The 25,212-nt window shown below is 36.7% G+C and overlaps 1 protein-coding gene and 1 non-coding gene across 7 annotated transcripts in view; both read right to left on the reverse strand.

The window, feature by feature from the left end:
* EDA (ectodysplasin A) overlaps positions 1-25,212 on the reverse strand; it is a 304,544-nt gene that overhangs the window by 221,767 nt on the left and 57,565 nt on the right. The window lies entirely within an intron of this gene.
* On the reverse strand, positions 21,259-21,471 carry LOC123628915. Its single transcript, XR_006731799.1, has one exon. It is a non-coding gene; the product is annotated as a small nucleolar RNA U3 (small nucleolar RNA).

Below are 25,212 nucleotides of genomic sequence, written 5' to 3' on the forward strand. Positions count from 1 at the left end.
ACAAAGGGAAGCCAGGATATGTTTCTCCAAGAAAAGCAAAGTCATGGATTGGGCTAAAGGAAGAGAAAAGGCAATAGTAGTGGGCCATGAAAGCCTGGAAATGGGTCAACTGCAATTCAGGCCCAAGGACTCAGTCATCTGTATTTCTTGTGGCAAGGTTACAATTCTGTAGTGGAACATAAAGCACCCCAACCACCACTAATTAATCCTTTATTCCTCCAAAGGACTCAAGAATACTTCACAAGCATATAAACAAACTATACTTAGTAATCAAGTCATCAATGCAACATCATGGAGAAAGCCAAGTACCTAGCCACTGCATACCACCATTTCATATCAAGAGGGAAAACACTAGATCTTGTGCCATTTCAATTAGATTTTTGGTACTAGAATCTAAATTACCTGGGTTACAATTTGGCCATAATGCCATTGCTAGCCCTCCAAAACAATCTAGAACACTTGAAGGTTAAAGTTATCAAGATCCTAGTTCTAAAAACATCTCCAAAAGACTAACAACAACTTAGATTTAGATTCATATTCTCCCAAGGGGAGGGAGTGGAGAGTTAAAAAAAAATAGGTAGAGGAAAGCATGAAAGGATGAATCCCTGAAGAAAACACACATCCTTAAGATTACATAATACTGCCCAGAAGTAAGTGAACTATAGCAGAAAAATTTCAAACACATTCCAACATGCCTCTAATTAAGATAGTTTTGGGAGGTTCCAGAATTACAGCTATCAAATGTGAAACTTAAAGAATTTATCAAGATTAAAAAGATTACCAACTTTAACTCAGAGGAAAAACATACTGGAAGAAAAAGATTAGTTAGAATACACTCATAATGATGTCAATTTGCTGACCTTCATAACAATTGCTACGTCATTTTAGCTAAAACCATTAGTGATAAACACCTGAATGAGAATGGGTTGGGCACTGTACAAAATATAAAATTAGATATGATTATGGTTCACAGTTCAAACTGATAAACTTCCTTTTTCATCAGAAAAGTATGCTGATGTACTATAACCACGAACTTCTTGTTAAATACAGCAAGAAATACAGGTAGGACATATGATAATGTGAAATGTCTAACAAGCAAAAACTTTTGTAGCATGTAGAAGCAAGCTGGGTACCCACACAAGGTATGTATTTTGAAATATTTATGGATGGTTAACCAGAAAGGCTAATTTAACACCTACACATCAATTGCAGGGAGACAGAGCTGTGAAATATTTGCATTTACTACTCAGTACAAGGACCATCACCAGCATTGCATTAAGAATGCCAGTTGCAATTAAATTAGGTGAAATTCCATAATTTAAAAGATATATAATCTTCTTCCCTGAGAACTTTAATTTACATAAGCTGCCAGGAAGGCTCTCAAAAACAAAGTTCTAACTATACAATCACAAAGAAGGAGAAAAAGATAAGTATCAAAAGTGAGAGCTGTAAATGTTTTCTATAATCTCAGATTTTAAAAATGTATAATAACAATAGCAATGGCATTTATTAAGTACTTACTCTGTGTAAGGAACTGTGCTACATGCTTAATGTGTATTATCTCATTTAATCCTCATAACAACCTTATGAAGTTGGTCCTATTATTAGTATTATAGTTCCCATTTTATAGGAGAGGAAATAGAAGCTCAGAGGTTAAATAGACAATCCCAAATCATACATTTAGAAAGAGGCAGAGGTGAGATTCAAATGTAAGCCTGTCAGACTCTAAAGTTGGTATATGTATCTCTACTGATACAATGAAGTAGACATAACCAGTGACAATTATGAGTGACATGTACCTGCAAAACACCAGAGGCCAAGGTTCAGAATGACCTCAGCTTAAAAAGACATATTCTGAAGACAACGAAAAGGGATTTCATGTTGGAATCAGTAATAAGAAATATAATGCTAGGTGACAAAGAGAAAGAAAAATAATTCAATACCCACTTTATTTCCATATGTTCTTTGGTAAAAAATAAAATAGAAGGACAAGAAGGGGTACAACAAACATTAGTAGAAGAAAACTGAAAACAAGAGACACAAGAAGAAATTACGAAGTATTTGTCCTAGAATAAATTCCAGGATACTGAAAAGACCTTGCTCTAAGACTTCCAAACTACTATCTAGACAGAATTATGAATACTGAGAGAGATGCAGACGTCTGGAGGGAGGCAAATATAGTCTTTTCTTTTTTTTTTTTTTGCAACAGTCTCTCACTCTGTTGCCCGGGTTAGAGTGCCGTGGCATCAGCCTAGCTCACAGCAACCTCAAACTCTTGGGCTCAAGCAATCTTCCTGCCTCAGCCTCCCAAGTAGCTGGGACTACAGGCATGCGCCACCATGCCTGGCTAATTTTTTCTATATATTTTTAGTTGTCCAGCTAATTTCTTTCTATTTTTAGTAGAGACGGAGTTTTGCTCTTGCTCAGGCTGGTCTCAAACTCCTGACCTCGAGCAATCCTCCTGCCTCGGCCTCCCAGTGTGCTAGGATTATAGGCGTGAGCCACCATGCCCAGCCCTATAGTCTTGATTTTCAAAAAGAAGAAAGTCATGTCTGTAAGCTGGTAAATGTAACCTCAATTCTGGGTAAGTTTTATAAATACATTATTAAGAAGACTTCCAGTCTGGGCAGGATAGTGTTTTTTCCCTGCTTCTCCCAGCTAAGCATAACTATAAAACCTAGAAATGGCAAAAGAAACAATCAAAGGAAAACTCTGAAGGGTGATAGGAAGAGGCTGAGCTGGTTTGGGACTGGAGAAATAGCAAAGCAAGAGGTTGTCTTGCATCTCCCTATTCCATAGAGAAAGACCACCCAGATATGGTTTCCTAATTCCCTACCCTAGCAACAGAGATATCCCAGGTAGGATCATTCCTTTCCTGAATCAAATGGGACTTTTCTGACAACACTAGGTGGGCCCAACATAACTATTAATAGCACAGCAGATCAAATGGGAGCCCAGCCAGCAATGAGCAGCCAGGAGAAGTACTCTCCTTCCCCACGAGGCCTGAGATTCCCTTTGCCCACCAAGAGATACTGAGGCTGGCAAGTCAGAACCTACAGGAGAGATCCAGCTTCAGTAGGCAGCCTGGTTTCAAAACTCCATCTCTACCCAAAGATATTGGCAGGGTAGGTGGAACCAGAGATGTGACTTGAGTCAGAAGCAGCAGCCCAGTTCACAGAAGCTTCTTTATCAAACAGACTCAAGACTCTCCTCCTCTGCCAAGACATACTGGGGCAGAGTAGGGTGGGGAGCACTGACGGAGAATTCTACTATGCCTATCCTTCTTCTAGAGATATCCATTGGCAGGCCTGGGATAATACCCCTTTTACCCCATCAAGGACCACTAGCAGGACCACCACTAGTAGGAGCCCCAGCAACACCAGATAAACCAAGCAAACCAAAATAACACTGCAAAGGCTATGAAAATTAAACTTCCATTGGAACCACAACCCCCAAAAGTAGGCCACAACTCACATGCTAAGCCTTAACAAGGTGCTGCCTGCTGAAATGAAATATTTAAATGGGATCCAGAGTCTCCTACATCATAGACAAAACATCTATGATATAATTTTTAAAAATTACTCATCATACCAAGAAACCAGAAAATAACAACTTAAAAGAGAAAAGATAATCAACTGAGGCCAACAGGGGGATGAATCAGATGTTGGCATTATTTAACAAAAATTTAAAGCAGCTATTATAAAAATGCTTCAACAATCAACTACATATTCTCTTGAAACAAAGGAAAAAATAAAAATCTCACCAAAGAAATAGAAATTATTTTTTAAATAACCAAATAGAAACTTCAGAACTGAAAAATATAATGGCAGAAAATTTTTTTTTAAAAAATATTGCTGGCGGGCTCAATAGTATTATGGAGATGACAAAGGATATAATCAGTAAACTTGAGGACACAAGAACAGAACTCACCCAATCTAAAAAACAGACAAAGTACAGACTGAAAAAACATGAACAGGGCCTCAGGAACCTGTGGGTCAATAACAAAAGATCCAACACTCATATCAGTGTAGTCCCAGAAAGGAAGGTGAAGGTCTGTGGGGCTGAAGAAATATTCAAAGAAATAATGGTTTAAAGCTTCCAAATTTGGTAAAAGACATATCCAGGAAACTAAGTGAACTCCAAACAGGATAAACTCAAAGAAATCCATGCTGGGTGGGACACATCATTATTAACATTTTGAAAATGAAAAAAAAGAAAGAGAGAGAGAGAGAAGAAAAGAAAAAGAAGGAAGGAAATGCACATTACCTATAGGGAAACACCAATTCAAAAGGCCAAAGATTTCTGTTCTGAAACTATGGAAGCCAACAGAAAGTAGCACAATATTTTTCAAGTGCTGAAAGTAAACAACTGTCAACCACAGATTCTATATCTGGTAAAACTCCTTCAGGAGTGAAGGGAAATAATAAACACATTCTCAGATGAAGGAAAACTAAAAGAATTTATTGATAGAAGACCTACCATTAAAAACTGCCTAGGGGCTCTGAAGCTCTCACTGTGTCCAAGTCCAAGGCTCTGCCCCTATAGCTCCAGGACCTCCCTCCCACCCCCCCCACCCCCCGCCACCACCAGGCCTGTGAATCCACCCTTGAAACTCCAGAATTGTGCCAGGACCCCAAAACCCCACTACTGAGTCCCCAACACTACCACCTGGCCAGCAGAACCTCCCCGAGGTCCAACACTTCACTTAGCCCCCCCACCCCCAGTCTTGAGCAGCCATCACTCCAGGACTTGGTTTGAGAGACTCCCCAGCAAAGAAGAATAGGTGCCCTGTAATCCTATTAACACAGAGCTGAGAGAATGGGAGCCAGATGAGAAGAAACCCACAAAAGAACCCTGGCAACATAACAAAAACAAAATAGTTTGACACCCCCAAGGGAATACAACAGAACTATAGTAGTGGACCCCACCCACAAGGAAATTGCTGAAATGACAGAAATGGGATTCAGAATATGTAGAAGACTGAAACAGGATCCGCACCTATCACCTCTCACAAAAATCAACTCATGGTGGATAACAGACTTAAACCTAAGGCATGAAACTATAAGAATTCTAGAAGATAATGTTGGAAAAAACCTTACAGACATCAGCCTAGGGAAAGAATTTATGAAGAAGACCCCAAAGGCAATCACAGCAACAATAAAAATAAATAATGGGACCTGATCAAATTAAAAGCTCTGCACAGCCAAGGAAACCATCATGAGAGAAAACAGATAACATACAGAATGGGAGAAAATATTTGCATGTTACACATCCGATAAAGGGCTGATAATTAGAATTTATATAGAACTCAGGAAAATCAGCAAGAAAAAATCAAACAACCCTATCAAAATGTGGGCAAAGGACATGAACAGAGACTTTTCAAAAGAAGATAGACTAATGGCCAACAAACATATGAAAAAATGTTCAACGTCTCTAATCATCAGGGAAATGCAAATCAAAACCACAATGAGATATCACTTATCTCCAGTGAGAATGGCCTTTATCAAAAAGTCCTAAAACAATAAATGTTGACATGGATGCAGAGAAATAGGAACACTCATACATTGCTGGTGGGACTGCAAACTAGTACAACCTCTGTGGAAAGTAATATGGAGATACCTCAAAGAGCTACAAGTAGAACTACCATTTGACCCAGCAATCCCATTACTGGGAATCTACCCAAAGGAAAAAAGATATTCTGTAATAAAGACACCTGCACTTAAATGTTAATAGCACAATTTACAATTGCAAAGATGTGGAAACAACCCAAGTGCCTATCAATACATGAGTGGATTAATAAAATGTGGTATACGTTTACCATGGAGTTCTACTCAGCCACAAAAAACAATGGTGATCTAGCATCCCTTGTATTATCCTGGATAGAGCTGGAGCCCATTCTACTAAGTGAAGTATCACAAGAATGGAAAAACAAGCACCACATGTACTTACCATCAAACTGGTATTAACTGATCAACACTTAAGTGAACATATAGTAATAACATTGATCGGGTGTCAGGCAGATGGGAGAGGGGAGGAAGGGATGGGTATATACACACCTAATGGGTGTGGTGTACACCCTCTGTGGGATGGACATGCTTGAAGCTCTGACTTGGGTGGGGCAAGGGCAATATATGTAACCTAAACATTTGTACCCCCGTAATATGCTGCAATAAAAAAATAAAAACAATAAATAAACAAAACAAAAGTTTAGATAGGAGACAGGAGAAATTTCAAAAAGAATATTAAAGGTTAACATTCACCTAATGTTACATCAATGCTAGGCTAATAGGTATTGATCTTCTAGCCAAATCCATAATAACCTTTACATTTCAATAATTCATCCACCACACTGATTAGCAATAATTGATGCTTTCACTGAAACATTGCCTTTCACATGTTCCATTATTCTCACTTTATCCCTTATAATTGTTCCAACCATCAAGCAACTGAAGCGTAATGCTTTCCCAGTGAATGATGGCGTCTGACCTTTCTCTGAATACTTAATTATTTCTACTTTCATTTCCACTGTAATTACCTTTCGCTTTGCTGTAGATTCACCTGGACTTGCAGTGGACTTTCACTTTGGAGACATAGTCATAAGGGTAAACACAGATGTACAAAATCAAATCAAAAAGTTAAGATGACAGTGATGCTCGGTGTAAGCGACCATATAAACAATGAGACTAGCTGGTAGTGTAAAGATGTTGTGCTAACAAACCACTTACACCATGCAGATTTGTTTATGTGCACAGAAGAAACTAGCTCCAGAATTATTAATGTAAGTATTTAATTATAAATTATCCTTATGGGGAGCCTTGGGATCCCATTCACAGATACAGAACACTGTAAGTCTGGTCATCTATAACCCAGGGACTACCTGTACATATAAATAATTACCTTAAATATAAACAGTCTAAATATAGCAATCAAACGAGAGAGATTGGCAGAGTAGATAAGAATACACAACCAAAGTATGTGTTCTTTACAAGAACCTCACTTCAATTTCAACAGTTGAAAGTAAAATTATTGAAAAAGGTATACTATAAAAACATTACTTTTTGAAAATAAAAAAAGAGTGACTATATTAACATCATATGAAGTAGACTCGAGAGCAAAAATAACCACAAACAAACAGGGACATTACATAATGATAAAGCATAAATCCACCTAAATGTGTGTACAACAAATAACAGAGCCATAATGATAAAATATAAATCCACCTAAATGTGTGTATAACAAACAACAGAACCATAACGATCAAGTATAAATCCACCTAAACATGTGTACAACAAACAACAGAGCCTCAACGCACACAAAACAAAAAGACAGAAATGAATGTAGAAATAGACAAATCCATAATTATAGTTTAAGAGTTCAAAGCTCTGTCCTCAGCAACTGATAGAACTATAAGACAGAAAATTAACAAGGATATTGAAACTCAGAAAAACATAACCAATAAGATCTAATTGCCTCCTGTAGAACACTACACTTAACAAAAGCAAAATACCTGGTTTTTAAGTGTTTATGGAACATTCACCAAGACAAAGCACATCCTTACCCATGAAACAAATCTTGACAAATTTAAAAGAATTGAAATCATACGGAGTCTGACCATAATGGAATGAAACTAGAAACCAATAATAAAAAGACAACAGGAAATCTCTAAGCATGTGGAAATAAAAAAATCATACTTTGAAATATTCATGGGTCAAAGAGGAAGTATCAAAAGAAATAAAAATATGTAGAACTTGTGGTTGCCTGGCTAGCTCAGTCAGTAGAGCATGAGACTGTTAAAAATACATAGAACTGAGTGAAAAAGAAGACAAAATATAGCAAAATATCTGAGATATAGTTCATAGCACTAAAGCAGTGTCATTAGAAAGAAGAAATGGTCTCAAATAAATAAACTATGTTCCTACCTAAAGAAACTAGGGGCAGGGAAATGAACAAAATAAACCCAGGGCAAGTAGAAGGAAGGAAATAAGGATAAGAACAGAAATCAAGGAAGTTGAAAACAGAAAAATAGAATAGAAAATCAATGAAATAAAAAACTGGTTCTTTAGGAAAAAACTAAAATTGACAAAACTATACCAAGCCTGACAAAAATAAGATGAAAAGACAAATTACCAATGTCAGGAACAAAACAGGGTATATAACACTAGATCCTACAGTCACTAAAAAGATAATAAGGGCATACTATAATAACTTTATGCTCATAAATTTGCTAACTGATAAGAAATGGACCAATTTCTCAAAAACCACAAACTATCAAGCCTCAACCAAAGTAAAATAGATAATCTTAATAGTCTTATAACCATAAAAATTTAATTTATAATGTAAAAACTTCTGAAAGAGAAACCTTCAGACTCAACTGCATTCACTGGTGAATTCTATCAAACATTTAAAAAAGAATGAACACAAACTTTACAAAATATCTTTCAGAAAAATAGAAAAGGAAGTATTACTTCCTAGCTCATTTTATGAGGCCAGTATTACCTTGATGCCAAACCAGACAAAGATAATACAAAAAAGAAAAAGGAAATGGAAACTAAGGACCAATATTGTTCATCAGCTTAGGTATAAACATCCTCAAGGTGTTAGCAAACTGAATCAAACAATATATAAAATGAATTATTTAATATATTCCATGACCAAGTGTGGTTTATTCCAGGTATGCAAGGATAATTTAACATTCAAAAATCAATGTAATACACCATAATCAACATGTTGAAGAAGAAAAATTGTGTGATTATATCAATTGATACAGAAAAGGTATTTGATAAAAAGTCTAACACTCAATCATGAAAAACAAAAACTCTCAGCAATTTGGAATAGAGGGGAATTACCTCAACTTGATGAAAAGCATCTACAAAAGTCCAACAGCCAATATCATACTTAATGGTGAAAGGGTATTTTCCCCTGAGATAGAAACAAGTCAAGGATATTTGCTTTCAATGCTCTTAGACTCAACACAGTACTAGAAGCTGTAGCTAGTGCAATAAGGCAAGAAAAAATTAAAGGCATATAGGAAAGAAAGAAAGGAAAGAAAACAAAAGAAAGACGAAGGAAAGGAAGGGAGGGGAGGGGAGAGGAGAGGAGAGGAGAGGAGAGGAGAAGAGAGGAAGAGAGGGGAGGGGAGGGGAGAGGAGAGGAGAGGAGAGCAGAGGAGAGGAGAGGAGAGGAGAGGAGAGGAGAGGAGGAGGAAAAGAAAACAGAAAAGAAAAGAAAGAAAACTATCTCTGTTTGCAGATGCTATGTTTACATAGAAAATAACAAGGAAATTACACAAAACACCTAGAATATAAATGAGTTTACCAAGGTCATAGAGTAAAAGGTCAACACAAAAATATTAAACTGCTTTTCTATATACTAAAAATGAACTAAAGAAACTAAAGTTAAGGCCGGGCGCGGTGGCTCACGCCTGTAATCCTAGCACTCTGGGAGGCCGAGGAGGGTGGATAGCTCGAGGTCAGGAGTTCGAGACCAGCCTGAGCAAGAGTGAGACCCCGTCTCTACCAAAAATAGAAAAAAAAGAAATGATTTGGACAGCTAAAAATATATATAGAAAAAATTAGCCGGGCATGGTGGGGCATGCCTGTAGTCCCAGCTACTCGGGAGGCTGAGGCAGTAGGATCACCTAAGCCCAGGAGTTTGAGGTTGCTGTGAGCTAGGCTGATGCCATGGCACTCACTCTAGCCCAGGCAATAGAGCGAGACTCTGTCTCAAAAAAAAAAAAAAAAACACAATACCACTTACAATTGCTTCAAAGAAAATGAAATAATTAGGTAGAGACTTAATAAAATATATACAAGATATATATGCTAAAAATTATAAAATACTGTTGAAAGAAATCAAAGAAGACCTAAATAGAGAAATATGTTGTGTTCATGGATTGAAAGACAACATAATAAAGATGTCAATTCTCATATTGATCCACAGGTTTATTGTAATTCTTATAAAAATCCCAATAAGGATTTTTGTAGACATAGGCAAGCTTATTGTAAAAGTTATATGGGCCGGGCATGGTAGCTCATGCCTGTAATTCTAACACTTTGGGAGACCAAGGTAGGAGGATCACTTGAGCTCAGCCTGAGCAATATAGTGAGACTTCATCTCTAACAAAAAATAAAAATTAGCTGGGTGTGGTGGCACATGCCTGTAGTCCCAGCTACTCAGGAGGCTGAGGCAGGAGGATCACTTGAGCTCACGAGTTTGAGGTTGCAGTGAGCTATCATGATGCCACTACACTCTAGCCTGGGCAACAGAGTAAGACTTTGTCTCAAAAAAATAAACAAAATAAAATAAAAAGTTATATGGAAAGGCACAGGCCCTAGAATAGCTAAAACAACCTTGGGAAAAAAATAAGAAAGTGGGAGGAATCACTCTACCATATATTAGCACTTGCTATATAGCTACTCTAATCAAAACAGTGTGGTAGAAAGTAGATACACGGATCCATGTAACAGAATAGAGAACTCAGAAATAGGCCCACAGAAATAGACTCACATAAATATGATTGGCTGATTTTTGACAACGGTTGAAACCCAGTTCAACAAATGGTGTTGGAGCAATTAATTATCTATAGGCAAAAAAAGTAACTTCGACCTAATTTTCACACCTTATATAAAAGTTAACTCAAAATGGTTCATAGACTTAAATATAAAAGTAAAATTATAAAACTTTTTTTTTAAATAGGAGAAAATCTTTGGACCTAGGGCTAGGCAAAGAGATTTGGGACTTGACACCAAAAGTATGATCCATAAAAGAAAAAAATTGATAAATTGAACATTACCAAAATTAAAAACTTTTGGTCAGAAAAACACCAAAAATCTATGAGTCTGTGAACAGAATAAAAAGACAAGCTTACAGACTGGGAGAAAATATTTCTATACCACACATATGGAAAAGGATTTATATCTGGAATATATAAAGAACTCTCAAAACTCAACAGTACATTAAAAAAAGACATGAAGAGACATTTAACCAAAGAGGATATAGAGATAGCAGATAACTACATGAAAAGATGGTCAATATCGTTAGCCATCAGGGAAATTAAAATTAAACTACAATGATATATCATTATATACCTATCCAAATGGCTAATATTAAAAATAGTGACAGTGCCAGATGCTGGCAATAATGTGGAGAAACAGAATTACTCAGATGTTCCTGGTGGGAATGTAAAGCAGTACAGCCACTCTAGAAAACAGTTTGGCAGTTTCTTTGAAAAAATACTAAACATGGAATTACCATATGATCCAGCAACTGCACTCTTGGGCATTTATCCCAGAAAAATAAAAACTTATGTTTGCACAAAAACCTGTACACAAATGTTCATAGCAGATTTTTTTGTAATTATCAAAAACTGGAATCAGCCCTGATGTCCTTCAACAGGTGACTGATTAAAGTACGGTTCATTCATACTATAGAATACTACTCAGCAATAAAAAGGAACAAACTATTAATATACACAACTTGGATAGATCTCCAGGGGACTATGCTAAGTAAAAAAATAAATCCCAAAAGTTTACATACTGTAAACATACTGTATGATCCCATTTATATGACATTTTAGAAATGACAAAACTTTAGAAACAGAAGATTAGTGGTTGCCAGGGGTTAAAGATGAGATGAAGGGAGGATGCACAAGAGGGAGTTGTCCTTTTATAAGGACAACACAAGGAACCCTTTTAGTGCTGGAACTGTTCTCCATCTTGACTGTGGTAGTAGATACACAAGCCAACAGAGATGATAAAACTATATAGAACCAAATACACACACACACATACACACACACACACGAGTACAAGTCAATCTGAAGAAATATGAATAAGATGGGTAGATTGTTATCAATGTCAGTATCCTGGCTATGATGTTATATTATAGTTTTATAAAATGTATAAAAGAGAGCTCTCTATTATTTCTTATAATTGCATGTGAATCTACAATTATCTCAATAACAACTTCAATTAAAAATGCTGAAGACATAGCCAGGCTTGGTGGCACATGTCTGTAGTCCCAGTTTACTCGGGAGGCTGAGGCAGGAGGATCCCTTGAGCCCAGGAGCTCAAGGCCAGCCTGGACAACATAGTAGACTCTGTCTCTAAAACAAATGTTTTTTAAATGCTAAGGACAGTTTAAAAAAGGAAAAAGGAGTGAACACTAGGAGCTAGTATGGGCTCATTAAGAAAAAGACTCACCTTCCCCCCTCCCTTTGTTCCTTCCTTCCCTTTTGATATAAAAGTTATCAGGTGAATGCTAGAACTGTTTTTATATCTTGAGTCTAGGAAAGTATTTGATGGTATCTCACAACACCTTTATAGAAAGAGTCAAAATTAACGTGCTACGTTAGAGCTGAAAGAACTGGTAACCATTTTAAAGACCATATTCTGAATACTGATCTATAGATTAAATGTCTATCAATGGTCCCTAGCCAAATGCTAACAGGCCCCATCCCCTTAAAGATTTCCATTGATGGCTTGAAAAGCAAATAGCATGTTGATTGAATCTGCAGATGGCCTGAAGCATAGAACAGTAGCTGATATTTGAATGGTCAGAATTTAGGAATTAACAGACTATAAAATTACAATTGAATAAACATAGCAGCATATTTGAAAGAATTTTAAGTTGACAGAAAGCTCAGTGAATCATTATGATCTCAGACTTCATTTGTTATCACTATTTCTTTACATTGACAACTTTGCCAGGGAGTTGTCAAAGGAAGAAAACAAAGTTCCTATTCCCTACTCCCATTCTGATGGGAGCAGTGGTGATGGAGGTGGGTGGGGAACAGACAACAAATTGATAAATAATAGATATAGAATATGTCAGGTGGATGCAAATAAAGGAGAAAATTAGAGCAAGGAAATGGGTATAGAAAGTGGCTGTGATAGGTGGTGAGATTTTCTGTCTCATTTATGGGTCAGGAAAGGCCTCTTTTATTTAAAGAGACAACTGGAGGAAATGAAGGAGATTTTAGATTCAGGACCTTTGCACATGCTGTTTTCTCTACGTGGTTAGTTCTTCTCCTGATTCTTTGCATGGCTTTCTCCTTCATTTCCTCCAATTCCTCTTTATATAAAAGAGGCCTTTCCTGACCCATAAATGAGACAGAAAATCTCACCACCTATCACAGCCACTTTCTATACCCATTTCCTTGCTCTAATTTTCTCCTTTATTTGCATCCACCTGACATATTCTATATCTATTATTTATCAATTTGTTGTCTGTTCCCCACCCACCTCCATCACCACTGCTCCCATCAGAATGGGAGTAGGGAATAGGAACTTTGTTTTCTTCCTAGCCAGAGGCAGATACAGGTTTCTTGGACTTAAAATATTTACAAATTGTAAAGAACTGCAATCTACCTTAATACAGTAAACTAACTGAAAGCCTAACTTCACAGTATACTTTTGTAACAAATAGCTAAGGCTCAGCCAATCACAGCAGCTGAGCTTAAGTCAAATGCAGGTAGCTAACTGATCAGACCATGTTCAAATAAGGCAAATGCAGAGCTGTAACCAATCAAGCAGTCTCTGTACCTCACTTCCATTTTCTGTCTATAAATGCTGCCTGGCCACGTTGAAGGCTAGAGTTCTTTTGAACCTGTTTTGAGGGCTGCCCTATTTGTGAATTATTCTATGCTCAGTTAAACTCTGCTAAATTTAATTTGTCTAAAGTTTTTCTTGTGACAGATTGGCATCATAATTATAGCCAAAGTATAGCTACAGCGATCCCCTAGGAGCACTGAGTAACCCATTATGCCAGTTGATTTCTTGTAGCAACTGGGATTGTAGGTGAGTTCTCTCTCAGATTCTGAGCTCCACAAATTTGTGTTTTGAGCTCTGTGAGTTTATCTGAGCATTTTTTGTTCCAGACTGGGTTCAGAAGTCACAACAAAAACAGAACTGGGTCCTGTAGGGAGGCCTCCGATATCTGACTGGGTCAGACACAAAGTGAACTGGGTTCAGTAGGTTACTAGAAGGTTACTAGAAGTCTAGAACTCCTCCATCTGGAACTCTAGCCAATTTCATATATATGAACTTTGGATATAGAACTTGTGTTTCTCTAGAGAAATGGGTGAACCTTACCAAAAATCACTTAGAGTTACAGTGGCCACAGTGGGGAAACGCCTGACAAAAGGCAAGTAGGTGCATGTCTTTACAGCTATGACAGCTACAAGGAACAAGAGGACCTCCTTGTACATATTTAAACCCAAACCAAGGGGTCCCAAACTAAAGAACCTTGTGCCTTGAGATGTCTGCCTTTATTGTAAACAGCCAGGGCATTAGAAAACTAATTGTCCATTTTTATAGTAGCCATATGATGAACCTACTCTCTCTGACCTATTACTGTTTCTCCACTAGAAGAAGCCCCGAAAGGCTTCAACCAGTCACTCAGAGAGAAAAAATAGTATTTCTGTGGTAGGAATTTCAAATCAAGTCTAAAAGGTTCCTGGGTCCAAATGGTCTCAATGATACTTGGACCATATTCAGAAAAACATTTGTAAGAATTAGTCCTCTCTGCTTTTTCTATTCAAGCTTGCTTCCCTGATGGGGACTTCTGAGTTGACTGAAACCTCTCTTTCTCAAACCACTGCTGACTATATGTTCTTCCAACTCTGTCCATCTCTTGTTGTCACGATCTTTGATGAGAGAAAACATTTTACATTGACTAACAACTCTGACTTGCACTTTCTCTTTATCAGGACCTCAGAACAACATGGTCTGCTTCTTTAACTACTTTTATGTCTCGGTCAAAATCTTAAACTCAGAACAATAGTGAAAGGTACACCAGTCAGACACGGAAGATGCTTTTTCTGTTCATTAATGGGCTCCATTCTGAACTCAGTAATATAGTTAAAAAACACAAGCTGGGTTGGGAGGCTGCTATTTTTAGTTATTTGGAGATGTTTTTCTATAGAATAAATTTATGTCTATAAAGGAAATCTCCATTTGTAAGGCTATCTCCCTCTCTGCACCTGAAGAGAGGCAGGATTAAGTTATTAGGATCTCTTAACAATGGAGAAGGTATTGGCTTAAATTTACATAACACGCCTTACCTTTGGTTAAGGTGATTTTCCTGGCCATCTTGTTTTAATTGGGCCTTCACCTATACCCTCCTTTCATGGGTTTGAGCAAATAATGTTAATTAAGCCTGAAATTTTAGTTATGTGCCTTTGAGATATATGTTTTCTTTTTTTTAAATTTCAGAATATTATGGGGGTACAAATGTTTAGGTTACATATTGCCCTTGCCCCGCCCGAGTCAGAGCTTCAAGCGTGTCCATCCCCCAGATGGTGCGCACCACACCCATTAGGTATTTTCTATCTTGTTTTACCCAAGAGCCATCCCCTTGGAAATGCAAATTTAGGGTAGAAAATTTTTAGATGATTGTTAGAAATGGGATGAATAAAATGGAGAGTGATGGGGTTAAAACAAAGGTTGGATGGACCAGAGGGATTCCTTGCTGGTCCCCCAACATTATAGGACTCCAAGCCAGTCCACTCTATTTACCCCAGTTGAGAGAAGCTTAAACAGCCAAAAGGCAGAGATTATAATGAGCAGCCTGGTTAACAATTGCTTCGGGCAATAATTAGGCAGACTGATAAAAAAAAAAGTGGTGGGCAAGGATTCCTTGACTCAGCCCCACTGCTGAAATGGGTAAAATGGCCAGGGAGTGAAGAAAAGAGAAATCCTCAGAGTATACAGTTTTGGGGAAAGATGAATAGGCCCTTCGAAGAATAGATGATGGCTTGTGATAAGATTTGTCTGGCTGTGGTGGACTTCTGGCCTCCTCTCCTGTGATAACAGTTAATCTTCAGAGGATTGGCGACAATTGAATTCCTTTTATAATATCACTATTTAAGTAGACAGAGGGGAACTAAGAAAGCCTCTGCATTTTGCTGTTTTTCAAGTGCCTTCAGCTCAAAGTAATCAATATACCAAAAATATGTATACCAATATACATGTTTTAGGGTGGCATTTCCTGAACTCCTTCTATGGCTAGTTTTGTTTAGTGAGTAATCAAGCATAATTGTCAAGAATAAGTAAATTAGGTGAGCGTCAATGGGATATAAGTTTAAATGAACTTGTCATAGTTTCAAAAATCTTTTTCAGTAACTTGAAAACTTAAAGTTATGTTATGTAAAACTAAGTACAGTAGTTCCTTCTTATCGGTGGAAGATATGTTCCAAGACCCCCCAGTAGATACCTGAAACCACAGATAGTACTGAACTCTCTCTGTATACATATATTTTCCTATACATACATACCTATGATAAAGTTTAATTTGTAAATAAGGCACAGTAAGAGATTAACAATAACCAATAATAAAATAGAACAATATAACTATATGTTGCAAAAGTTATGAGGATGTGGTATGTCTGTCTCTCTCTGTCTCTGTCTCTGTCTCTCTATCTCTCTCTCAAAATATCTTATACTATACTCATCTATTTTCAGACTATGATCAACCACAGTTAACTAAAACCATGGAAAAGGGAGAATTATTGTAATAGTCATGCAATGTCTGAGTCATTTCTAAGTAAGTTAAAATACTGAAACATTAATTGCTAAACATAAGTTTAAAATATATATACTTTGGCATCTTGTTTTTATATAGTATAGGAAAGCTATTTGGGTCTGTTAGTAAACATGAAAAAACTATTCTATGAGGAAGCACATGTTTCTAGAGATAATGAAATGTATATTGATAAAATGTTGGTATATAACAGTTCAAAATTGCTTTACTTCCTGGGTTTTCACTAGAAATTAAAGTTACTAAGAATTAAAAATTCTAACCAATATATGGTAATTAAACTAAAAATAATAAGGGAGATAACTCTGTATGTAAGGAAAGTAAGATATGTTTTTGGTAAATGAGACTATGAGGTATGGAAGAAGGAAAAAAAGAATAGTTTTTGTCCTAGAGTATAATGACTGTTCCAATATGAGAAAGGGAAAGTATAGGACAAATAACTTAAGGGATATAAGAAGGTTGTAGAAGGTTTATGGAAGATGAATCTTGTGCAAGAAATTATGTGTGGTCAAGCTGGCTAAGATTAGAAAGGAATTATTTTTCCTTTCTAATTTAATTTTTCCTAAAAATTGAGCCTTACTATCAAAAGCACACTGATATAAAATTAGAATTTCGTCCCCTGTGTTAAAACACTAAGATTTTCTTGGAGTATTGATCTGTTCTTAATAACAAATTAATTGTGAGAGGTTTTTCTTTACCTTTTAGGTAACTGGCTAGGAAACAAAGATTCTGTTTTACCAAGATGATTCCATGTACTTCATGTTGTCTTTATTAGGTCTTTGATTACTTAAGAAAACTGAGTCCTCTATATTAAAGAGCTAAGGTTTTCTCCTACAACTATGTAACTTTCTGTATTTGCCTTTTAAAGTCTTTTGACTATCACTGTTTAAATGAATGACTAGTATTTCACAGTGACTTGTTATCATATTTTAATCAAGTATTTTAAACCTTTGATATTTTTGACAAACTTCCCAAAATTCCAAATTAAGTCTTTTCATTGACCACAAATTAACTTTGGGATTTTTCTAGATAGGCCCTTGGAATATCTCAAAAGGATACCTCTCCTTACACAAAGAGAGATATTAGGCCAGGTGCGGTGGCTCACTCCTGTAATCCTAGCACTCTGGGAGGCCGAGGCAGGAGGATCGCTGGAGGTCAGGAGTTCGAGACCAGCCTGAGCAAGAGTGAGACACTGTCTCTACTAAAAAACAGAAAGAAATGATCTGGACAGCTAAAAACATATATAGAAAAAATTAGCCGGGCATGGTGGTGCATGCCTGTAGTCCCAGCTACTCGGGAGGCTGAGGCAGAAGGATGGCTTGAGCCCAGGAGTTTGAGGTTGCTGTGAGGTAGGCTGACACCACAGCACTCTAGCCTGGGCAACAGAGCGAGACTGTGTTTAAAAAAAAAAAAAAAAGAGAGAGAGATATTAAACTAACTGGGCTTATTTAACACATTAAATTATATGGAAAGCATTATCAAACAATAAGTAATGCCAAACATTCTTTGAGTTATATTTGTATGAGTGTGTTATTAATATGTGTTTCAGAAATTATATAAAATTCATGGAAATATAGTCCTGGTATAATGCTATCAGTCATAATTCTAGTTATTACCTGAAAATATTATATGCAGTGGAAACGACTAGATTTCCTGTCAATTCCATCATCATTATAATGAATCAGATCATTAACCATGGCCATGTTGTCTTGTCATTCACAGATGGTCAACTGTTTACTCTGGCACTTTCCTGAGCAACTATAAGCTTAAAGTATTTTGTCCTCAAGGAGATTTGTGGAAATGACTCTGACAAGTACAGGTTTCTGATAACTTTAAGATCATATCATTGGACTGAGTAAGAATTTCCAGAACTCTAATGAAAAAACTTGTTTTATAAAACTGTTAAACTAACATCAAGCAAAACCAGAATTAATTGAATACCAAGGAAATGCTTTGGTATATTTTTATGCTAAGTCAGGCAGTATTGAAATTATTAAGATATGCAATTTAAATGATCTCCTTAAGATTGATCAAAGTCAAAATTCTTATGATAATCTATTTAATAAACAGTGTTATACACCTGAATTGGAGAAACAAAACTGATATTTAAAACGATGAAAATTCAATGTTAAGCATGGCCAGATGGAGGGCCCAGATGGCGGCCCAGTCTTTGCTGAGTCCTTAAAACTTCCATTATTAAAAGTTCTGTACTCCATAATTCTTCATGGAGTAGATAAAATGATATAAATTATGGAAAAATATTTATATGTTGACTATTCTAAAATTGCTAAAATGGTTTATAACCAATATTTGCTTTGTCAAACCCATAATCCTGGGCAGACAATCAAAACTTTAGGTGGTACATTTCTGCAACCTGAGGGGCCATTTGAACATTTACAGAGGGATTTCATCCAATTATCACCTTAATGGGATATGAATATGTTCTTGTAATGGTCTGTGTTCTCTGGTTGGATAGGAGCTTTCCGTGTAAGAAGGCCAATACTATAACAGTAGCTAAAAGGTTATTCAAAATGTGTTTCCTTTATTGGGCATTCCTGGAGAAATCTCCAGAAATAGAGGGCCCAGTTTACTGACAGGTTATAAAATAATTAAATAAGGTTTCATGAAGACAATGGCATTATCATTGTCCTCATCTTCCTCAGTCTTCTGGAAAGCTTGAAGGGACAAATTACATCTTAAAAACTGAAATTGGCAAAGTTAACTGAATTGCCTAGATTGCCCTCAAGGCCAAAGGTATTACTGTTGGCGATGATGGCAATCAGATCCATCCCCAATGGAAGTTTACCCTTTATGAAATACTGGAAGGTGTTTGCCCCTAATAATAGAACCTATGTATCTCCTGCTCTCCTAAATTCGGTTATGACTAAGTACTGGAGGGCTTTGATGCATTATGCCAAAGTGTATTTTCACCAGGTGAAGGAAGCTTTTCATGCATTGACTGAGATCAATCCAACCCTTCATGATCTAGAACCCGGAAGTTGAGTCTACTGGAAATGATATGAGAGAAAAACAGCTCTTGAACTCTGTCAGAAAGGACAATACCAAGTTCTTCTCTGCAGCAAAACTTTAGGGCCTTGAGTCTTAGATCTACATCTCATGTTTCAAAAGGGCCCCAAAGAAATCTTGGAACTCTACACCCATTGGAGACCTTAAGGTAAGGTTAACCAAGGAAGTTTCTCCCCAGAAGCAGATAGCATCCTAGACATAGACAGCTTTCCCAAGATTGTGGATCAAGACTTCTCTGCCATCATGAAAGCCTTATCATTTTTCTTTTTTTCCCTATTTCCTGCTGTCCTATTCCCTTCCCTTTGCTTACAGAAAAATCCATGGGACCATAATCTGTGGATGGCTATAGCTAAGGCTTATGCTCTAGTAAAAAACCAGAGGAACTGGGTTTACAAAGATAAGCTAATTTCCTCAGGAAAGATTCCAGCAGGGTTCCTGGGAGCTCACTCTTGGTGGCTGTGGAGTATCAGTAGTATGGAATTTGAAACTAATCTGTAAATTGGGGGAAAATCCTGGATCTTGTGGCCAACCAGACCTCCCAGGGGTTAAGAAAGGTAGAAGTCATTCTATAAAAGACGGATGATAACATACATGTTCAACAAAAACAATTAATGGTGAGTATAAAACTCATTGGAAATCAAGCAGAGGGGAGGAGGGTGCAAAAACCTACCTAACAGGTACAATGGACACTATTCAGGTGATGGGAACACTTATAATTGTGACTCAAGCATTATAAAAGTGATCCAAGTAACAAAAACATTTGTACCCCCTTAATATTCTGAAATTTAAAAATAAAAGAGAGAAGGAAAATGTAAAATAAAACAATTAATGGAACATCATGCAGCTTTAGATCTCCTTTTTGCTCAAGTTGGGGATTTGTATATGATAGTGAACAAACTGAATATTGTACCCATCTTGCCCCTGATTTTGCTACTATGGAAAGCTTAGCTAAAAAGTGGCTGATACCACTGTTTCTTTAGACACTGTCACCAAATACATTAAGAAAATTTCTCAAGAGAAAGGAACAAATGGTTTGTTCATGAGAGCAGCTAACAGCTGGTATGCAGGCATCTTAAGTGGTAGGTGGCAAGCTGGGATTTTCCAAGATTTTCTAATCTTTATGTGATTCTAGTGGGCCTCCAGGTTTCTATTCCACCCTGAGAACAAATAAGTCCATTTATGATGGTGACAGAGTGATGTTGACGCCCAAGGTTTTAACTAATCTCTCAAAAGTGAGAGGCTGACCAAAAAGGGGGAATTGCTAAATGAAACTAGAAGAAGACAAAAGTCTTCTTCAATCCCAGTTGTTAAATTAAACTACATTTGGCCTGAGGATACCTCTATGCTTGACTCCTTACATAACAAACCACAATCTAACTTAGTATGTAAACCAACTGAAAACCTAACTTTGCAGTATACTTCTGTAACAAATAACTGAGTCTCAGCCAATCACAACAGCCAAGCTTCAGTCAATCATAGGAGGTCAACTGATCAGACCATTTTCAAATAACGCTAATGCAGAGCTGTAACCAGTCAAGCTGTCTCTGTACCTCACTTCCATTTGCTGTTTATAAATCCTGCCTGATCATATTATAGGCAAGAGTTCTTTGAACTTTTTCTGGTTTTGAGGACTGCCCGATTTGTGAATCATTCTTTGGTCAATTAAACTCTGCTAAATTCAATTTTTAAAAATTTTCCACTCAGATTGCATTTTCTCCCTCTTACTCTACCAAATGAAGAGAATGATAATCAATGAAAAATGGTAGTTGTAGTGAAGCAACACCAAGAGTGGGCTTCACACTCAGGAGAGAACACTGTGCCTCTTCCTTATGGTTTTCAGTGCTCTACACATTCAGAGAAACTCTTCTAGTAACCAACTATAGAAATAATCCCTGAAAGTATAGTCTTTAAATTTGATTTGCCTAAAGTTTTTCCTTTAACAGAAAATAGTAATATAAAAAGGGCAAATTATCTCCTAAAGCTACAAAAACATGTATACACGCACACACACACACACACACACACACACACACACACACGTGTGTGTGCAAAATGTGATCATGAGGGCTGGTCATACCATACCTAGAATATTTCCCCCATTTTAACGAGAAAATAGGAAACAAAAGTCTTCTTCAATCCCAAAAGCCTTGCTCAGAAACCATGTGCTATGATCTTCCTTTATCATAGACTTATCACCTTGTTTTGTACTGTCCATTTCCTTGTCTGTATCTCATACTGGATTTTAAGTTCCATGAAGTCAGAGACTATGTCTGTCTCTTTCACTGTTGTATTTCTAAATGTTGGTGCAGTGTCTAACACATAGAAGGCATTTAATAAATATTTGTTTAATGAAGGATAAACCAGAAAACATCCAAACAAGAGTAGCCTAGATAATGAAGAGATTTAATACTGTGTTTTTTTCATCCAAAATTATATACCAGACACATTCAAAGATAAGATGTGGTCCATGCTCTCAAGGGGCTCACAATTAAGAGGATGTGTAAAAATATAGCTACAAAATTATGACTACAATACAGTGTTGAAACTGCAACAAAGTAACAAAGGAACAGTAGAAAGAACATGGTTAGCCTGTGGTGGGGGACTGGAGACAATTCAGGGCAATATAGTGATCTGTCTCCCATATAAACAGCTGTCACATGGAAGAGTTTATGATTGCAATAGTACATAAGGAAGACTTTTATAACAACTATATCGGCCCACAAATGACATTAGCTATCGGTGGTGAGGGCAAGTTCTCTATTACTGACACATTTCAAGCCTAGGATGATGGCAACTTGGTACAGCTATTTTAGAGGTGATTCACAAAGGAGACGAGGACTTGAGCTGGATGACCTTTATGTCCATTCCAACCCAGAGATACTCTGATACTTTTAGTCTCTGCTTTAGAGAGGAAGAAAAATCAATATTTTCAAATAAGAATTATATGTAAAATATATCTGTCTAGCTTTGTCTTAAGGATCAATACTTAATAGAAATTGTGCCTCTCCATGTAGTACATTTTATACTTTAATCTCATACCAAAATTACTTGTTTTGTGACAGTTTGAAATATTGCTATCTACCACAACATACAAAAGATGAAATGAATTGATTCTTTGAAGTCATATCTATATCACAGTAAAGCTAATGACAAGCTTCCCAATTTTTCTGGGCGAGACTAGGAAGAGGTTTCTCCATTCCCCATTGAAATCAGCCATATTACAGGGAAGGCTTGTGGTCTCAGATGTCTTCAGAAACGTATGCATTCCTCCCTATCTTGTTCCCACCTGATTATGTAACAGTAAACCCAGGCCGATTTATTACTTAAGAACCAGTTATTGTTTTCCCAAAACAGATTTAACAAATTTGTTCCACCTGCTCAATTATGCTCCTGATTACTTTCTTGTGGTTTCATTGAAGTTTTTAATCCAAACCTCAAAGACTATATCCTCCACACATAAACCCTGAAGCATTGCTCCATTTAAGTGCTGCTCAAGAGGTTGCATACGGGTGACAAAAATGGGAGGAAGAGAAAGGTGAATACGTTTGTCACATCCTGTAGTAATCATATTGACTAAGGTCAACCTCCTTCCAACCAAAAGGATTAGGGAGATGGGGGGGGGGGAAGAGAAGGTGACAGGGATAGCAATCACTACTCTGCTTTCTCTGCTTACCCATCCTGACTAAATGACAGCCCTTGCATACACATGCCAAAAAATCAATCAGATGTCCAGAGGGTAGTTTAAGTGAGTTGAAGTGTGGACCAAATGACAGACTGTACTGGAAAATACTTTCTAAATTAAGTGCTATACATACACTAACATCAATAATATTTCCACCTAATTGCTCCCAAATTTCATTCTCTTCCATATCACCCAACCCTCTGTCATAGTGCCTCTGATCATACCCCTCTTACTCTATCACACCTTTTCACTTCCCCACTATAAATAAACTTCATGAAGACACAACCAGCAACAGCTAATGTTTATTGAGTCTTATACCATTACACTGACACACATTTCCTCATCTGCTCTTTGTAACAATCCTATGTGGTAGGTACTATAAAACTCATTTTCCAGAAGGGGAAACTGAAGCTAAAAGAAATTAAGTAATTTGGCCAAGTTCAAACAGCTAGCAAGTGGCAAAGCTAGGCTGTTTGATTCCAAAGTAAATGTGCTTAATCACTATACTTTCCTTACAACTTCCTCCATACACAGAGCATTGGAGAATTATCACTAATTAACTTGTAGAGATTTTTTAAAAACATATGACTTGAATGCTCTTTCACATTGATTATTGATTTCTCACTGCCCCATCTCTTCTAATTTTGCTCCTCTCTAACACTGGCATCATGCCTAATCAAGCCATTTTTCACTTATCTCTAAGAGTAATATCACTCAGCCATCTCCCTCAGACTTCTGAAAATAGTCATTGATACTTTTCTGCTTAAATTTTAAGCCATTCACATAATTTTCATTTCTTGTGTGTTTCCTAACTTAGCTCATCTCTTATGTCAAATATACTTATTTTGTTCTCCTTTCCTTTTTTCTACTTATTTCTTGTTCAAGCTGCTCCATATGCCTAAATAAATTCCCACTGTTCTGTCAGAAAAAGATGAGATGAAATTATGATTTCAAGAAGGCCACTAAAATTATTACAATAAATATTTAAGTATATTAAATATATAAGCACTAGACTAGGAACTATAAAGGGAAAAAAGATGAAAACTCAGCTATCTCCTGACCTCAAAGAGACTATAATCTAGTAGGGAACATAAAACACATACATAAGTAATCACAATTTACTCAAATCAGTACATGAGGTCCTAAGAGTAGTTTAAAACCCTAGGAGGGAAAAAAAGAGAGAATAAAAAAAAAAAAACCCTAGGAGAGTTAAGTGGAGAGACAAAAAAACTTTCCATATGGCTGACTGGGAAATTAGGGAGCACTCTATATACTCTTATTATCCTCATTTTATAGATAAGGAAATCGAGGTACAGAGAGTACAGTCTAGGGAGCTGAGGTTTTACAAAGGCAAAAAATACCTTAAATATTTGCAAATCATAGTCCTTCTATATACTACAATAAATAATATACATTTACATCTTAAAACATTTTAATGTAACAAAAATAATTCTGACATCACCTAAAGTGTGGTGAGAAAAGGGTAAATCCTTAGTGCTTCCCTCCTATTCTTCAAGATTTCTCTTTAAAAATATTTCCTGAATTATCCAAACACAAGTGACAGTGTCTGAATTCCAATAAAAACTGATTCTCTCTTCATTCTGCAATTTTTTTTCCTTTAACAATATCGTTCAGGTCAGTCATAGGTTAGCTGCTCTGATTCCTGCAGCCTTTCCCCATAATGCCCTCTTCCTTTCTCCCAGAGAAAGAGAGCAGTGCTGAGGAAGCAACATGCTCTTGGTTTCCAGATTAGGCCATTTTCATTTAACTCAGGGGTATCATTAGTTTTGCTTGGGAAAGAAAGCTTTTCATCACCTAGGCTTCAGATAAAGATTAGCTTCACAATTCCATTAGAAGTCAATGGTCTATAAGCTAGTCCACCTAAATAAGATTTGAACAGCAAATGTGGAAAATGTTGTTGCTTATAAAATAACCAATCAAATCTAGGTGTATAAGAATAAAATGTC

Source organism: Lemur catta, chromosome X (assembly GCF_020740605.2).
Source record: "Lemur catta isolate mLemCat1 chromosome X, mLemCat1.pri, whole genome shotgun sequence".
Lineage (NCBI taxonomy): Eukaryota > Metazoa > Chordata > Mammalia > Primates > Lemuridae > Lemur > Lemur catta.